Genomic DNA, 15273 nt, shown 5'->3' with positions numbered 1-15273 from the left:
CAGGGTCCCACCGCCACTAAAAAGTCAGACATTTGCAGACAGCACGTGGGTGGAAGCCTTGCGCTCTTTCCTGTAGGAGGCTGACGGTGGTCGGGGTTTTTGCTCTAGAACCAGGAATCCTCGCTGGATTCTGTCCTGCTCTTGGCTTTTCACCAGGACTGACCAATTCCTGAAAGGCAGGACCATGTCCTATTGGTGGAGAGAAGTGTGGATGGGATTCTGGGCCGGTAACTCTACCCTGATTGGTCATTGGAATTCTGTTTGCTCCTGTGTGATTGGTTAAGTCACTCACTGCCTCGGGGTGCTGGTAGAAGTCACAGGACCTGCTTTGGGTGAAGTCAGAGAGAGAATGTGGGCCTTGATGGTGGTTATAGGTGACTTTGGGGAACAGGACTTGATGATGCTGGAAGTCCCAATGAACTTGAGGAACTGATGGGCTCATCTTTTTGTAGCTTCAGCAGGCTCCCAAATATCCGTGGGGGAAGGGATGAAGTGTCCCCTGCCACATGTCTGTGGTGAGAATCCGCTGCACGTGATGCAAACTGATCTAAAGAGCCATAGTGTGGCTCTTCAGATCAGGGAAGGCTGTGGCGTGGGTCTAAATCCCAGCTCTACTGCTCAGGGAGCTCTGAGGCAAGTCAGCATCTGTGAGCCTTAGTTTAACCCCCATTAAACACAGCCTGTAACTACCCTCTCAACAAGGGGTGCTTGCCGCATTCAGTATGCTAACAGGTCAGAGTACCTAGCCTAGAGCCCGGCAAGAAATCAGTGCCAGGTAAATGTTAGTTCTCTGGCCCTCCCAGTGCCAGGACAATGTAATTAATATGGGAAATCCATTACCTAGAAGGAAAATAAAAAGAAATTTAAAGAAGGCCAGCAAGCTACATCCTGCAGGCCACGTCTGTCCAGCTCGCTGTTTTTTGTAAATAAAGTTTTATTGGAGTACAGCCATGTCCATCTATTTATGGTGGCTTTTGTGCCACTACAGCAGAATTGAGTAGTTTTAAAAGAGATCATATAAGGCCAAGGGTGGTGGCTCACACCTGTAGTGCCAACACTTTGGGAAGCTGAGGCAGGTGGATCACCTGAGGTCAGGAGTTTGAGACCAGCCTGGCCAACATGGTGAAACTCTGTCTCTACGAAAATACAAACATTAGCCAGGCATGATGGCAGGTGCCTGTAATTTCATCTACTCGGAAGGCTAAGGTGGGAGAATTGCTTGAACCCGGGAGGCAGAGGTTGCAGTGAGCCAAGATTGCACCATTACACTCCAGTCTGGGCAATAGAGTGAGACTGTGTCTCAAATAAATAAATAAAAAGAGAGCTCATGTGGCCCACAAAGTCTAAAATGTTTACTGTCAGGCCCTTACAGTAAATTAAAACAAAACAAAACCTTGGTCTGAAACATTCCCAAGAATGTTAATTTTCTGCTTGTCTGGATTCATTTCTGTTTGCCTCCATTAATTTGTGTGGTTGAGGGTTAATTGCATTTCAGCTCCATCGTTGATTTATGGGGAAACCCTTGAGTAAGTCCCTTCTCCTTTCTATGCCTCAATTTTCTCATCCATGAAATGGAGATAATCCCAGTATTTGCCTCCCAAGGTTGCTGAGGATTGAATGAGATGATCTGTGGAAGGCACTCAGCTCAGGTCTGGCACAGCGTGAGTGCCCAGTACCTGTAGGCAGCTGCCTGCAGAGCTCCTAATGGTGATGCATCAAGCCCTCTCAGGGTCCACAGTATGCAGGGTGATGCCACTTACTTGGCTGACCTTGTCCTCACCAGGCCACCCCACTCTCTTGCTGGGATCCCAGGTGAACTAAACCCTGCACATGGAATACAGCCTGTCAGCCAGAATGTCTTCCCTGGGGAGCCCAGTTGGCCTCTTTGGGGTTCAAGGTCATGGCCTCCATCTCATTAGTGCTAACCTTCCAGAGCCCTTGAGTAAGTTCCAGAGCCCTTGAGATGAGTCACAACAGGATCCCTGAGCTGGCTGGGGAAGGACACTACAGAGATCCAAGGTGTCCACACCCAAGAATGGGGTCCAGGTGCAGCTTGGTGGTACAAAACAAATTTGGAGGAGTGTCCTTAGAAAGCTGAAGAGGGTCTTTGGGGTTCTGTGCACGGCTGTCTTGCTTTGGAGATACAGGGCCCCGGTACACATTGGCCTGGCCAGGGTTGAGAATCTGGGGCACCTGACTCCGTGACCACAGCTTTTCCCAGCCCTCCTTGTCTCACTGTGGGCTGAGGTTTATCCCCAACACAGGACTGTCACAGGACAAAAGAGAGACTTAGCAAATAAGGGGCCCCAAGCCTCCAGAGTGTGGGTGAGGGATGGGAAACTGACCCATTGGTGTGACCAGTGGATCAAGGGGGAGCATCTCCCCCATGGCTAGGAGGCTTCAGAGTTGGATGAGGTGTTTTTCACCGTTTCCTGAAAGTTCCTAAGTTGGACCCCCAGCCCTCCACCCAGCCCAGAATTTCACTGAAGCTAAGGGCAAGAGACTCTCAGGAGGCCTCCAGCCCATTCCTCAGGGCCGGGAGACTGACATGATGAATTGAAGAAGCTCAGAGGCTCCCATCAAAGGTGTGAAGACAGATGGAGGGTCTGACAGGGGCAGAGGGGACCAGGAGGTGAACAGCTGCTGGAGGAGGGCGGGTGCAGGGGCAGCAGGGCAGGCCGTGTGTGCTTCTGTGCATGGGAACTGCAGAGGCTAAGCTGGGAGCACTTCCTGAAGGACGGGTGCAGCGAGTGGGGTGGAGTTTCTGTATCTTGTACAAAAGCTCCAGGGCTTGCTAGGCTCCGACTCCCACTGCCTTCCCGCCTCAGTCTGGGCAGGTGGACTTGACACCATCAGCACATCGCTGTGGTCCTGGGGCCAGGAATCCTCTGTGCATAAGGATCTATAGGGAGACGCCCTGTAAGGACAGATCTGCCTCCTGCATCCTCTCTTCCCAACAGGACTGGCTTCTCTATAGCTCACCTGGGCAGGAGGGGCAGGATAGGCTTCCCCGCTGGGCTGTGGGCTTGGCACACTGTCCCTTCCTTTCCCCAGGACGGCAGGTCTCTGACACATTGCCCAGATATCTGTGGACCTCAAAACTGGAAGGATTTTTTTTCTTTTCTTTTCTCTCTCTCTCTCTCTTTTTTAAACAGAGTCTTACTCTGTTGCCCAGGCTGGAGTGCAGTGGCATGATATTGGCTCACTGCAACCTCCGCCTCCTGTGTTCAAGCAATTCTCCTGTCTTAGCCTCCTGAGTAGCTGGGATTACAGGTGCCTGCCACCACGTCTGACTAATTTTTGTATATTTAGTAGAGACGGGGTTTTGCCATGTTGGCCAGGCTGGTCTTGAACTCCTGAACTCGGGTGATCTGCCCACCTTGGCCTCCCAAAGTGCTGGTATTACAGGCGTGAGCCACTGCATCCGGCCGGAATTTTTGTTCTTACAGAAGCCAAAGGGGCTTACACCGGAGGATGAAGTTGTGGCTCTACCGAGCACCTGGGCAGACTCGGGATAAGCTAGCTGTGCGTCACGCTGGCCAGCTTGCTACTGCTGTGAGGATGATGTGCCTCCTCCAGTGGCTTGACCCACGTCCCTTGTCTCAAACCCAGCCTGGGAAGTGGGAACCACGGAACATCAGGGACTCCATGCAGAATCTCAAGGAAAGGCCATTTACTCATCTCATCTCTGCACGTGCCCCCTGGCTTGGAAGGGGGTCACTAACATAATGAATATTTATAGAGTACCTACTACATGCCAGGCACTGTTCTAGGCACTTGGGATAAATCAGTGAACATGAGAGGAAGACCCTTCTATTGTCCCAGTGGAGGTGACAGTACAACAGGGTCAGACAGACAAAAAATATAAGTTTAAAAGGCATGCAGTATGTTTAATACCAGTGTTGACAAGGACAGCTGCATTTTCTGGAGTCCTTCTAACCTTCAGATCCTGCTCTTGGTGTTTTACACATATTCATCCACTTAAAGGGTAGAGCCAGAATTCAAACCCATGTCTTTTTTTTTTTTTTTTTTTTTTTTTGAGATGGAGTCTCACTCTGTCGCCCGGGCTGGAGTGCAGTGGCATGATCTCAGCTCACTGCAAGCTCCGCCTCCTGGGTTTACACCATTCTCCTGCCTCAGCCTCCCGAGTAGCTGGGACTACAGGCGCCCGCCACCTCGCCCGGCTAGTTATTTGTACTTTTTGGTAGAGACGGGGTTTCACCGTGTTAGCCAGGATGGTCTCGATCTCCTGACCTGGTGATCCGCCCATCTCGGCTTCCCAAAGTGCTGGGATTACAGGCTTGAGCCACCGCGCCCGGCCTCAAACCCATGTCTTTAGAGCCTGAAATCTTTTTATTTTGTTTCCTTTCCTTTTTCTTTTTCTTTCTTTCTTTCTTTCTTTTTTTTTTTTTTTTTTTTTTTTGAGATAGGGTTTCACTCTGTTGCCCAGGCTGGAGTGCAGTGGCGTGATCTTGGCTCACTGCAACCTCTGCTTCCTCCCAGGTTCAAGCAATTTTCCTGCCTCGGCCTCCAGAGTAGCTGGGACTACAGGCATGCACCACCATGCCCAGCTAATTTTTTTGTATTTTTAGTAGAGACGGGATTTCACCATGTTGGCCAGGCTGGTCTTGAACTCCTGACTTCAAGTGATCCACCCACCTCAGCCTCCCAAAGCGTTAGGATTACAGGTGTGAGCCACTGCGCCAGACTTAGAGCTTGAATCTTAGTTACTTGTTCTGTCTTCCTGCCTCTCAGAAATGCCCACACTTGCACTCTTTTAGAGATTGGCTGGTGCAAGAAGAAACCATCTAGGGAAGCCACCCCCTTCAGCCTGGTGGAGGAAAGAGCTCATTCGACTCATGAGGTGGATGAGAAAACTGAGGCCAATGACCTCAGGTTAGGCACCAATGGGCAGAGCTGAGTTATATGGGCAAATGCCTTTCAAGAAGTTTAGATACCCTTGAGGCTTGGTTGCCTCATCATCTGCCCTACCCGCCCAAGACGTGGCCTAAAAGGATTAGGGATTAGGTACTCAGCACATGGATGTCCCTGGCTTTGTGCACTGGGTCCTTCTGAAGAGATGTAGGGAAAAGGAATCCTGCTTGTGAGACCTCATTCCTGATGAGGTTCATCTGGGGTTAGGATCATAGACCACCCACAACCCCCAGCCTACTCTCTCCCCTTTGCTCTGGGCTGAGGGCCAGTTACTTGGACAATGACTGTCAGAAAACCACTTAGAGGTGGGGCGCCGTGGCTCATGCCTGTAATCCCGGCACTTTGGGAGGCCAAGGTGGGAGGATCACTTGAGGTCAGGAGATCAAGACCAACCTGAGCAACAGAGCGAAACCAAGTTGCTGCAAAAAAAAATTTAAAAATTAGCCAGATACGGTGGGGCGAGCCTGTGGTCCCAGCTACTAAGGAGGCTGAGGTGGGAGGATCGATTGACCCTGGGAGGTTGAGGCTGCAGTGAGCTGTGATTGTGCCACTGGGCGCTAGCCTGGGCGACAGAGCGAGACTCTGTCTCAAAATTAATTAATTAATTAAAAACATAAAACAACTTAGGATGAAAGGAACCTTTTGTAATGTGACTGACTTTGAATAATGTGCCACCTGCAGATTGATCCCTTCACACCAGCCCCTGTCTAGGAATCCCAAGCAGGCCAGGCTTTTAGGGGCAGTGGCCACAGGTAGAAAGGAGAATACAAGGCAGGCCCTTCAGGGGTCTCCAGTCTGGTGGGGAAGACACAGCCCGTCTCCAGGAGCTCATAGTCTGATGGAAGAGACAAACCCCTCATCCTTAGATGCCTTAGTCTGATGGTGGAAGCACAGCCCTCTCTTGGAAGGCTGGTGGGGGAGACAGGCATCAGAAAGTCATTCAGAGCTGCAGTTCTTGGCAGGCTGAGATCCCAAGCAAAGAACCAGGAGAAAAGTTCTGCCAGTTTCGAGGGTCCTTTGGGTTGAAGGCTGCAGGCAGGGTGCCTTGGGCTGGAGGCTTCCTCAGGGCCCATGTGGTATGTGCCAGGTGGGGCTGGGAGGTGTGGTTAGCTGGAAGTTCCTCATGTCCCAACCTTTTTAAGATGCCAACTATATCAGAGTAGGAAGTGGAAACTGAGGCCTAGAGAGGGCCCAGTCTCCCCCAGATTTTGTGAAAAATCACACCGTTGGGTTAGCGGCACCCTTGGCTGGGGTCTGGAGGGCTCCTGCCATGGCCTCGTGGAAGGCGCGTTGGTCTTGCCAGCACCGCTCCTGATGCTCTTTCGTAATGTCCCACACTCATCGTCTCCTTTGTTCCTTTCTGGAGCTTAAAATGAAGAAACCCATAAAGAGATTTACATATTGACAATTCCCCCACACACCGAGCTGATGAAGAATATTCTCTAAGCATGCAGTTAACCACACGACCACAGTCACAACCAACCAGCCTCTCTGTCCTTTCCTGCTTCTCAATACCCTTCTCTCCCGTCCAGCCTGTGCCTTTAGTAATCACGGTGACAGCAATGGTGGAGATCATACTTACGGCAGGCCAGGTCCCGATGGGCCTGAATGCTGTCCCACTTGCCCTCCTTGACTCTTGGCTATTATCTTGTGATCCTCATTTTAGAGATGAGGAAACCTTCCTTGTCCGGGGTCCCCATCCATCCAACCACCTAACACACATTTACGGAGCCTCTCCCAAGTGCCAGGTTGTGTGCTAGGATCTGGCAAGTGGCAGAGTTAGGATTCCAACAGTGGCTCCAGAACCCACTATGCTACTGTGTTGTATCTGCCTGGTGAGGTTGGTCTGCCGGTCCGTCCAGGGAAGCTGAGGTCCCAGGTCCCAGGGGCAATTAATGGCAGAGCCAGGTTCAGAGTCACTGTCCCCAAATGCCAAGCTTCCTCTTTCCTCCTGAGACCCACAGAAATCAAGCTCAAGTCTTTACCTTTATTTATTTGTGAACGGGGTCTCCTGGGTGCGTCTTAACAGCACATGCCCAGTACTGCCCTCCTGGCATTGTCTGAGGTCTCTGGGCCTCCAGTTCAGCAAGAAAAGACATTCCATTAATGGCACACTTACTGGACGCCAGATCCCATGTAAACACTTGCCTATTTGGAGTCATTCCAGCCCCATGGCAACCCTACTCTTGGGGAAATAGGCTCAGAGAGGTCAAGTCACTTGCTGAAGGCCACAGAGCAGGTGAGTGATGGAGATGGGGTTCTAATTCTGGTCTGCTGGACCCAGGAACCTCACCACCACTTGACTCTCAGCAAGACACGACCAAGACAGTGCACTTACCCTAGGGAACTGGGCAGTGCCACTCACACAGTGGGCACTGGAGATTCCCTACCTCTCTCTGCTATCACTTCCTCTTCATGCCCCCGCCCCTTTATTGGCGACACTGCGTTTATAATAAGCATTTAAAATGAGTCTTGCTGGACCAGGGACGAGGAAGGAGGAGGGAGCGAGAGATTTGTAGGCAGGAAGATGGGGAGGGGGATTGTGGGGTGTTAAATAGCCCAGAATTTTAAAAAAACTGATGCAAATCACTGGTAGAAGAGGAAATTATGTGCAATTACGTCCTGATATTGGAAGGTTTTGCCTGGCCCAGGCAACAAGATCTCATTAACAAGCAGAAAATAAGATTGAAATGGTGTGTAAAAGAGCTGAAAAATGAATTTGAATGCTGCGTTTGTCCACAATTACCCCCTCCTTCACACATATTTTATTGCAATTTTTTTATTATTCTTAATCTCTCCATTCCTCAAAGCAGATTGGGGACATCCTGGCATTACCGGGGCGTCAGGAGGAGGTGTGGAGGATTGCCTGCCCCCCTGAAAGGAGACCCTTCTCTCGCACATTTTCTAAGGTTGGGTTTTGGAGGGATCAGAATTCATTTCTCCGGCTTAGCGGGTTGTAGGAACATGGGGCTTTAACCCCGGCTGCGCGCTCCTCTGCGCCCCGCCCAGCCCTTCCTTCTCCTCCCTTCCTGGGCGATTCTCCTGCTGCCCGCTTACTCCCTTTGCCTTCTTGGGGTCTCTTTTAGGCCTCTGCTTTCTCGGGAGGCCTCTCCCTCAGGCCCCATGGGTAGAAGGAAGCCTGGAGCGGGAGAAACTGCGCGGCCTGTGCCAACAAGCAGCCCTGAGTTGGAGTTCTGTTTCTACCATTTACTAAATTGCTGTGTGACCCTGGCACCGCTTGCTTAACCTCTCTGGGCTTCCTTTTCCTCATCAGAAAACAGGGGTGATCATTGCTACCTCTCAGGGGTTGCTGTGAGAACTAGGGGAAAATTCAAATTAGGTGCCTGGCACAAGTAGGCGCTCACTAAATGTGCACTCATCACACACCCCTCACCTGTGCCCTGGCCTCCACCTCTGTCTCACTGCCATCCCTTCTGTTCCCTTCCCTCTGTTCCCTTCTTTTACTTCCCTGCTCTCCTTGAGCCCCTTCAGTTAACTGGACAATGCTCAAGTCAGTTTCCTATCCAGGGTAATGTAAGGTGTTCTGCCGACCTAAGTCTGGGGAGGAGAAGGTGCAGGGGGTTCCCTCTCTGCAGAAAGCAGGGGAAAGGCTGTCCCCTGCTCCTCCCTCGGGCCCCTGGGGAAGGACGGGCTGATGGAGGAGTGCTTGACTTAAGTTGGAAGGACATGGGCTCTGAGTGGTTTTCGCCAGGATTAGGGGAAAGCTAACTGAGTCATCCTTCCACCCTCCAACACACAGCCCCACACCCCGCTTTCTCTTTCTCTTCATGACCAGTGGTAATGGTATGGAGTCAGGGGTCAGTTTGTGGAGTGGGCCAGGAGTCTGTGGCTGGATTTTCTTGGACCTGAAGCCAAATGACATTTTTCAGTGTCTGCCCTCCCCAACTGGCCTTCTGTACCCAGGAAGAGCCCAGCTCCCAGAGACTGCCCCTCCGCCCCCACCCAAACCACATCCACCAGCCTCTGGTCACAGCATCAGGCTAACAGTTAGGCTGCCCGTCCACTCTGCTCATCAGGCAGCCCCCAACCCCCCAGGGCTTTTTCCCCCGGCTCTTTTGGCAAGGCCAGCCCCAGGATAGGGATGAACTGCAAGGCTCAGGTAAGCAGCCATGGCGGAGGTGTGAACTGATGGTCAGTGTGAATTGGTGGTCAGTGTGAACTGACAGTCGCTTTAGTCCCGGCCCTGGGCATCCTCAGCCCTTCCAGAACCTGGGGAGACAGACCCGGCCAAGACCCTGCTCTCACATCCAGCTCTGTCTTTGTCCACAGTTAACCCACCTCAGTGGGAAAAGCTGAGTTATTTCCCCCCTGGCGGCTCCTCACCAAACAAAACCACCTGCTCACATCCATCAGAGGCCTCAGCTCCAGCCCACAAGGGAGCGGCCTGGGCAGAGCCTCCTCTCCTGTGAAAATAGACTCGTGTTTATGTCTCTGCCTTTCCCACCCCTTTTTCCTGGGTGGAGGGGAATGAGGAGGCAGGGGAGAAGGAGGAAACCCCTCCCGGAAAGAAAGGCCAAACCGGGATCAGGAACTTTCCCAACTGCTGCTGAGGGGAGTGGAGCATGCCTATGAGGAGGCTCTGCTGGGAACTGGGAGGCCTGGCATATTGGCTGGCTTTCGGGGTGACATTAGAGCCTTTGGATCATTGAGGGAGAAGTGGGAGAGCAACCCTGACCTTGCCTCCTTTCTTAGAGAACTGGGTGGGATTCTGGGAAGATACTGCGTCTTCAGCCCACCTATCTGAGTCCGAACAAGAGGTGGGTGGAGGGTAGACTTCAAGGGCCACTCTGGGGCCAGGTGTGGTGGCTCATGCCTGTAATCCTAGCACTTTGGGAGACTGAGGTGGGCGGATCACTTGAGGTCAGGAGTCTGAGACCAGCCTGGGCAACATGGTGAAACCCTGTCTCTACTAAAAATACAAAAATTAACTGGGTGTGGTGGTGCATGTCTGTAATCCCAGCTACCTGGGAGGCTGGGGGAGGGAGGATCATTTGAACCCAGGAGGCGGAGGTTGCAGTGAGCTGAGGTAACACTACTGCCCTCAAGCCAGGGCGACAGACCAAGACTCCATCTTGAGAAAAAAAAAGGGGGGAGGGGCACTCTGGGCCTCTTTTGTGCCCACCAGCAAAACATCGGCTTCCATCCAAACTCCACACCTCCAGAGGATGTGGGCAGGAGCTGACCTCTGCCCCTTTGCACAAGTGGAGTAGAGAGGCCTGGTATAAACAAGTGGGGAAGGGGAAAGTAGCATGCTTGGAACCCCTAGATGTTTCCACACATCACTGTTGTCAGGAACCATGGTCTTCAGTAGGACCACAGGCAGCATGGCAGTATTTGGCACACAAAATCTTGCTGTGACACTTGTGTTATAACTAGGTGTCTGGCAGGTAATGGACCACCACCAACTGTTGGGCAACCTCCGGGCATACAGCAGGCCTGGTGAGACACAGCTGCAGTCTGTTCTCAAGAGGATTTTGAGGCAGCTGATCACATGGTTTGCCCTTGAATATCATTACATATGATTCTCTTCAAATTCATTTCTCTAACTCCCCTTAATAACAGCATAGAGGGAGGCTCAAGAAAGAAACATGCGTGGCTGTCTCTGCTCTTATACTTTGGAGAGACAATACTCATCCCTCCCCAGAGATAAATTAAAGTATTCATTGTGGACAGTGTAGTGTGATTTCTAGTCAGACAGGAAGACCAGAGGAAGTCTAGAGAAGGTAGGGCATAGTCAGAGAAGGCTTCCTGGAAGAGGCGTCCCAGTGGGAAGACAGGATTTGCTCAGGGATAAATAAAGGAAGGAGTAGGAGGTTGGTGCTGACCAGACAGCAGCAAATGATATGGCAGATATTAAAACAGCCACTAATTTAGGCACATCGTGGACACAGTGGAAGGATCATACAGACCAGGGCTCAAATGCTAGCCCCACGGCCAGGCGCAGTGGCTCATGCCTGTAATCCCAGCACTTTGGGAGGCCGAGGTGGGCGGATCACTTGAGGCTAGGAGTTTGAGACCAGCCTGGCCAGCATGGTGAAACCCTGTCTCTACTAAAAATACAAAAATTAGCTGGGCATGGTGTTGCGTGCCTGTAGTCCCAGCTACTCGGCTGAGGCAGGAGAATCGCTTGAACCCCAGAGGCGGAGGTTGCCGTGAGCCGAGATCTAGTCACTGCACTTCAGCCTGGGTGACAGAATGAGATTTCGTCTCAAATAAATAAAAACATTAATCAAAATACAAAAACAAATTCTAGCTCTCCTACTTATTTGCTGTGTGATCACAGACAAGTTATATGAGCTCTCAGAGCCTCAGTTTACTCATCTGTGAAATGGGGCCTCTGCCACTCACCTTGCAGGCTTATGAGAATTAAATGAGATTGTTCGTGTGAAACACTTAGTTCCATACCTGGCATCTAGTAAGAGCTTAAGACAATGTTCCCCTTTCTGCTTCTCCTTGCCCTGAACAGAAATTGAACTCCAGAAGTCTTGCTGGGTTTCTCTATCCAGGCAATTTCCTTTCTGGGCCTGGTCACAGGGTGGAAACTCAGGAGATCCAAGTTTCCTCTAGGCTCCGCCTCCGAACCACCATGTGATCTTGAGACAGGCCTTACTGCTGTGGGCCTCAGTTTCCCCATCTGTGCAATGAAAGAGATGGACCAACTGCTAGCAGGGAACCTGCCGGCTCAGAATCAGTGATTCTGTGGGTTCCTGGTACATCCACAGGAGTCACAGCCTCCAGATCTGTGGGCAGGGCTGGCCCACCTCTCAGTCGTACATCTGCACCTCCTTCCTGCCTCCTGGGAAGCCCAGCAGGCCCGAGGGTTAGCCTTCCAGAGCTGCCTGGCTCGGTGGGAAAGAATGCAAATATTGGATTTGTCCTTCTTTCTGATTAGCACAGGGACTGGGGACGAGACAGTACAGCAGACAGAAGGAAAGAAAATGAGGGAGATTAGCAATTAATACAGCGGGCAGACTTAGAGTTTCACAGGCCTGTCCCTGGGGTCCCCTGCGGGGGGGAGGCCGCCGGGATGGTTGGGCAGTCGGGCCTGGGAGGCCAGGCAAGATCGCAGGTAGGAGAGATGGGGGTGACTTTGAGGGTCCCCAAAGGAGACCCGTACTCTCCTCTGCCTCCAAACCTTTGTACCTGCTGCTCCCTTGGCCTGGAACACCTTCTTCAGCACCCCACTGTCATCTCGAGCCCACCCCTACTTATTTTTTAAGACTTGGCTCCCTTCCACAAAGCCTTCCTTCACCATACCCCCTGCACGCTGGGTTAGCTGTGCTTTCCCTGTGCGGTTACCACATTTTATCAGTACATTAAAAGTATATATTGATATGAGTAATACAGTATGTCTGTAGTGCTACACAAATATTATTAAATAGTAATAAGTAAAATGTTTTAGCACTTACCACAAGCCAGATGCTGTGCTAAGTCAGTCACATGAATTATCTCATTTAATCGTTATAACATCCCCGTGGAGGAAGTGCTGGAATGATTATTTCTGTCCTACAGATGTAGGGACAGAGGCATGGAGCAGTTTAAATAATTTGTCTAGGGTAAATTGCTTATTAGGGCGGGAGAGCAGGGGGTCAAGATGCGTGCCAGAATCCCAGTGCCTGGGCTCAATTCCCAGCACTGTCACTTCCTACCTGTGTGACCCCAAACAGGCTCTTCCCTGCCTGTTTCCCCTTCTGTAAGGTGAGGCTAATAATCATTCCCGTTTTATAGAGCTAGCCTGAGACGTGTGTTCATATATGCAAAGCATGCAGGAGAACAGCTAGTATAATATGAGGTAGCTATTTGCAGATGGGGTCTGAGGCTCCAGCAGGTGCCACCAGGGGCCAAGGTCACAGTGAGTTAGCTCAGGGCCAGGACGCAGACCTCCTGTTGCAAAATTCATGTTCCCTCAGCACCTTTGCAGCTGTCTCTTCCACACTCGTTTCCCATCTTCTTTCCATCAGCCTTTTCCATCCTGTTCCCCTGCTCCTTTTTGCCCCTCACTCTAGGTTCCTGCCCTGCCCCTACCTCAGCCCCAGGGCTCCCTAACCTTCCCCACCAGCCCTTCTCTCTCCTGGCCCTCTCCCTGGCTGTGAACACATTTCTCCAATACCTTTTTCAGTGGGGACATGTGTCCTTGGCCACCAGGGGAGTTCTGCTAAGGGCAGGGGAGGCTCCTCCCTTGGAGCTTCGGAGAGCATCAGAGATCTGGGTCGGGTCCCCCAGGACATTGCTGGAGGCCTTTGGAAGGATGGTCCTGAGTGCGCCCTAATGCCTGTGCACCTCAGCCCTGTCACTCCCCCACTCCGTGGCTCTGTCGCCCTCTGAGTGATAAGGGCCTGCACTTTCTTATGAGGGTGGACAGCTTTCCCCACCCCTTAGCCCAGCCAGGCCTGCCTTCCACTTTCTCCTTCAGCCTTTCTTGCCTCCCTGTCCCCTCCCAGCCCAGAACTTTCTCTTGGGTTCAGCTGATGGGAAATCCACGTCTGTTTTGTTTTGTGTTTTTTGTTTTTTTCACAGACTCTCTGCTTCCTATTTCTCTCCTTTCCCCATTTCCTCTTTTCTCCCTTCGCGCCCCATTTCCCTTCACCCCTTGTGGACCACCCTTTGCTCACTGCCTCCCCGTCCGCGTCATAACCCTGAGAATACCTCCAGCCCGAGTCCTCTCTCCACACACCCCCTTCTCTCAGACCCTCATTTCCCTCTCTCCCTGTCTCCTGCCGTAACCAACCTCGCCTCCACCCGTTCTCTTCCCCCTAATCTCTCTCATTCTCCTCTCCTCTCTTATTCCGCACCCAACAAATACCCCTTCCCTCTCCATCTTCAGACCCTGTGCGCCCGCCTTGCCGTCTCCTCCGCCCCGTGTCCTTCCGAATTCCTCCGCCTCTAGTGGGTTCAGAGGCAGGGGCCGGGCGGGGGCTCCCGAGGCCGGGCGGACCCGGGTCCGGGGCGGGGGTTGGGGCGGCGGCGTGGAGGGGGGATCGGGTCGGGGAGGGGGGGATCCGCGCGGCCGCCCCTCCCCGCGCTCCGCCGCCGCCGCCGCCGCGCCTTTGATCCATGGCCCGAGGCCGCCTGACAGTGGAAAATGCGGGGAGACAAAACCACTCAGTCAAAGTGATTCCCAACAACTGTCTCCCCGAGATAAGGACGCCCTCGGGCTCGGCGGCCTGCTTAATTCCCGCTGCCCGGGCCTGGGATCCCGAGCAGCCGCTCGCCTGGCCGCCCCCGAGACTGCAGAGCCGCCGCTCGCTGGTCCAGTCTTGGTCGCGGGGTCTCGGCCGTCTCGGGACGGGGCAGGCGGCGAAGGGACGGGCAGCAGGTAAGCAAGACCCTTGCTACCTGCTGGAGAGAGCGGCTGAGAGGCTCCCACGGCAGCTCCCGGTTCCCCATCCGTTCATTAGGGCCTTTTCCACCAATGCACTTGCCCTTCCCTCCACCTAGAAGCTTCTCGCCCCTGCTCTCCTCGCTTAGCTAGCCCTGCTCATCTCTCTGGTCTCAGTTCAGAGGTCGTTTCCTCCAGAAGTTTGCCCTGACCTGGCTCTGGTGGCCAGGCCCGCTCCCATGTCCCTTGTATTCCCCTGGGTAGCAGCTTTGCCTTGGTTTCTGACTTTTTGGATACCGCTCTCTCCCTCCAATGCAAGGACCCTCGGCTCTTGGCCTGTGTCCCCAGCACAAAACCTGGCACGGAGTAGGTGCCCAATAAACAGCTGTGAGAATGCCCTGGGCTTTCCTGAGGGTCTATTCTGTGCCCCATTCTGTGCACAGAGGATGCCAGGTGAGCTAAATCTGGCCTCTGCCTTCAAGAACCTTCCAGTCAGTCCACCTACAGACAAGCAAGCAGACAAACGGTGAGCCAGAAGCCTCCAAAGAGGAGGGAGGCCTGGGAGGGGTCTGCAGCCCCCTCATAGTGAGGGAAATACCGTCTTGAGGGCCAGCTGGCTCGACTCACTGGACAGACCACCTGGAGCCCCGGCTCTGCTGTCTGACCACCTCCTTGGCAAACTATGGTTCGACATTGTGGAGATTCCAGAGGGACAGGAGATGAGATTATGTAAAGTGAGGCCAAAAGGGAGCCATCATGATCCCACCTGAACCTCCATGGGGGTGTCAGGGACAGGAGAACCAGCATGTTTGGGATGATGGCTGGAGGCACATGTCCTGTGGAGGCAGAATTCAGCTGGACTGAGTTCACTCGGAGCTGGCCAGGGATGGAAGGGGTAACTTTGGAGAGCAGGGAGCGTCTCATCTCTGCTCAGAGTGGGGTGCAAGCAGAATCCAGGCCATACCTGCCAAACTGGTTGGAGGGTGAGTCCTTGCAGG

At 52.7% G+C, this 15273-nt stretch overlaps 1 protein-coding gene across 4 annotated transcripts in view; it reads left to right on the top strand.

The window, feature by feature from the left end:
• The window catches only part of PAX7 (paired box 7), a 118387-nt gene that overhangs the window by 73049 nt on the left and 30065 nt on the right, over positions 1–15273 (top strand). The window lies entirely within an intron of this gene.

Source organism: Piliocolobus tephrosceles, chromosome 1, assembly GCF_002776525.5.
Source record: "Piliocolobus tephrosceles isolate RC106 chromosome 1, ASM277652v3, whole genome shotgun sequence".
In the NCBI taxonomy this organism is placed as follows: Eukaryota; Metazoa; Chordata; class Mammalia; order Primates; family Cercopithecidae; genus Piliocolobus; species Piliocolobus tephrosceles.
The sequence above is the reverse complement of the archived record's forward strand: the minus strand, read 5'-3'. Positions and strand labels throughout refer to the sequence as shown.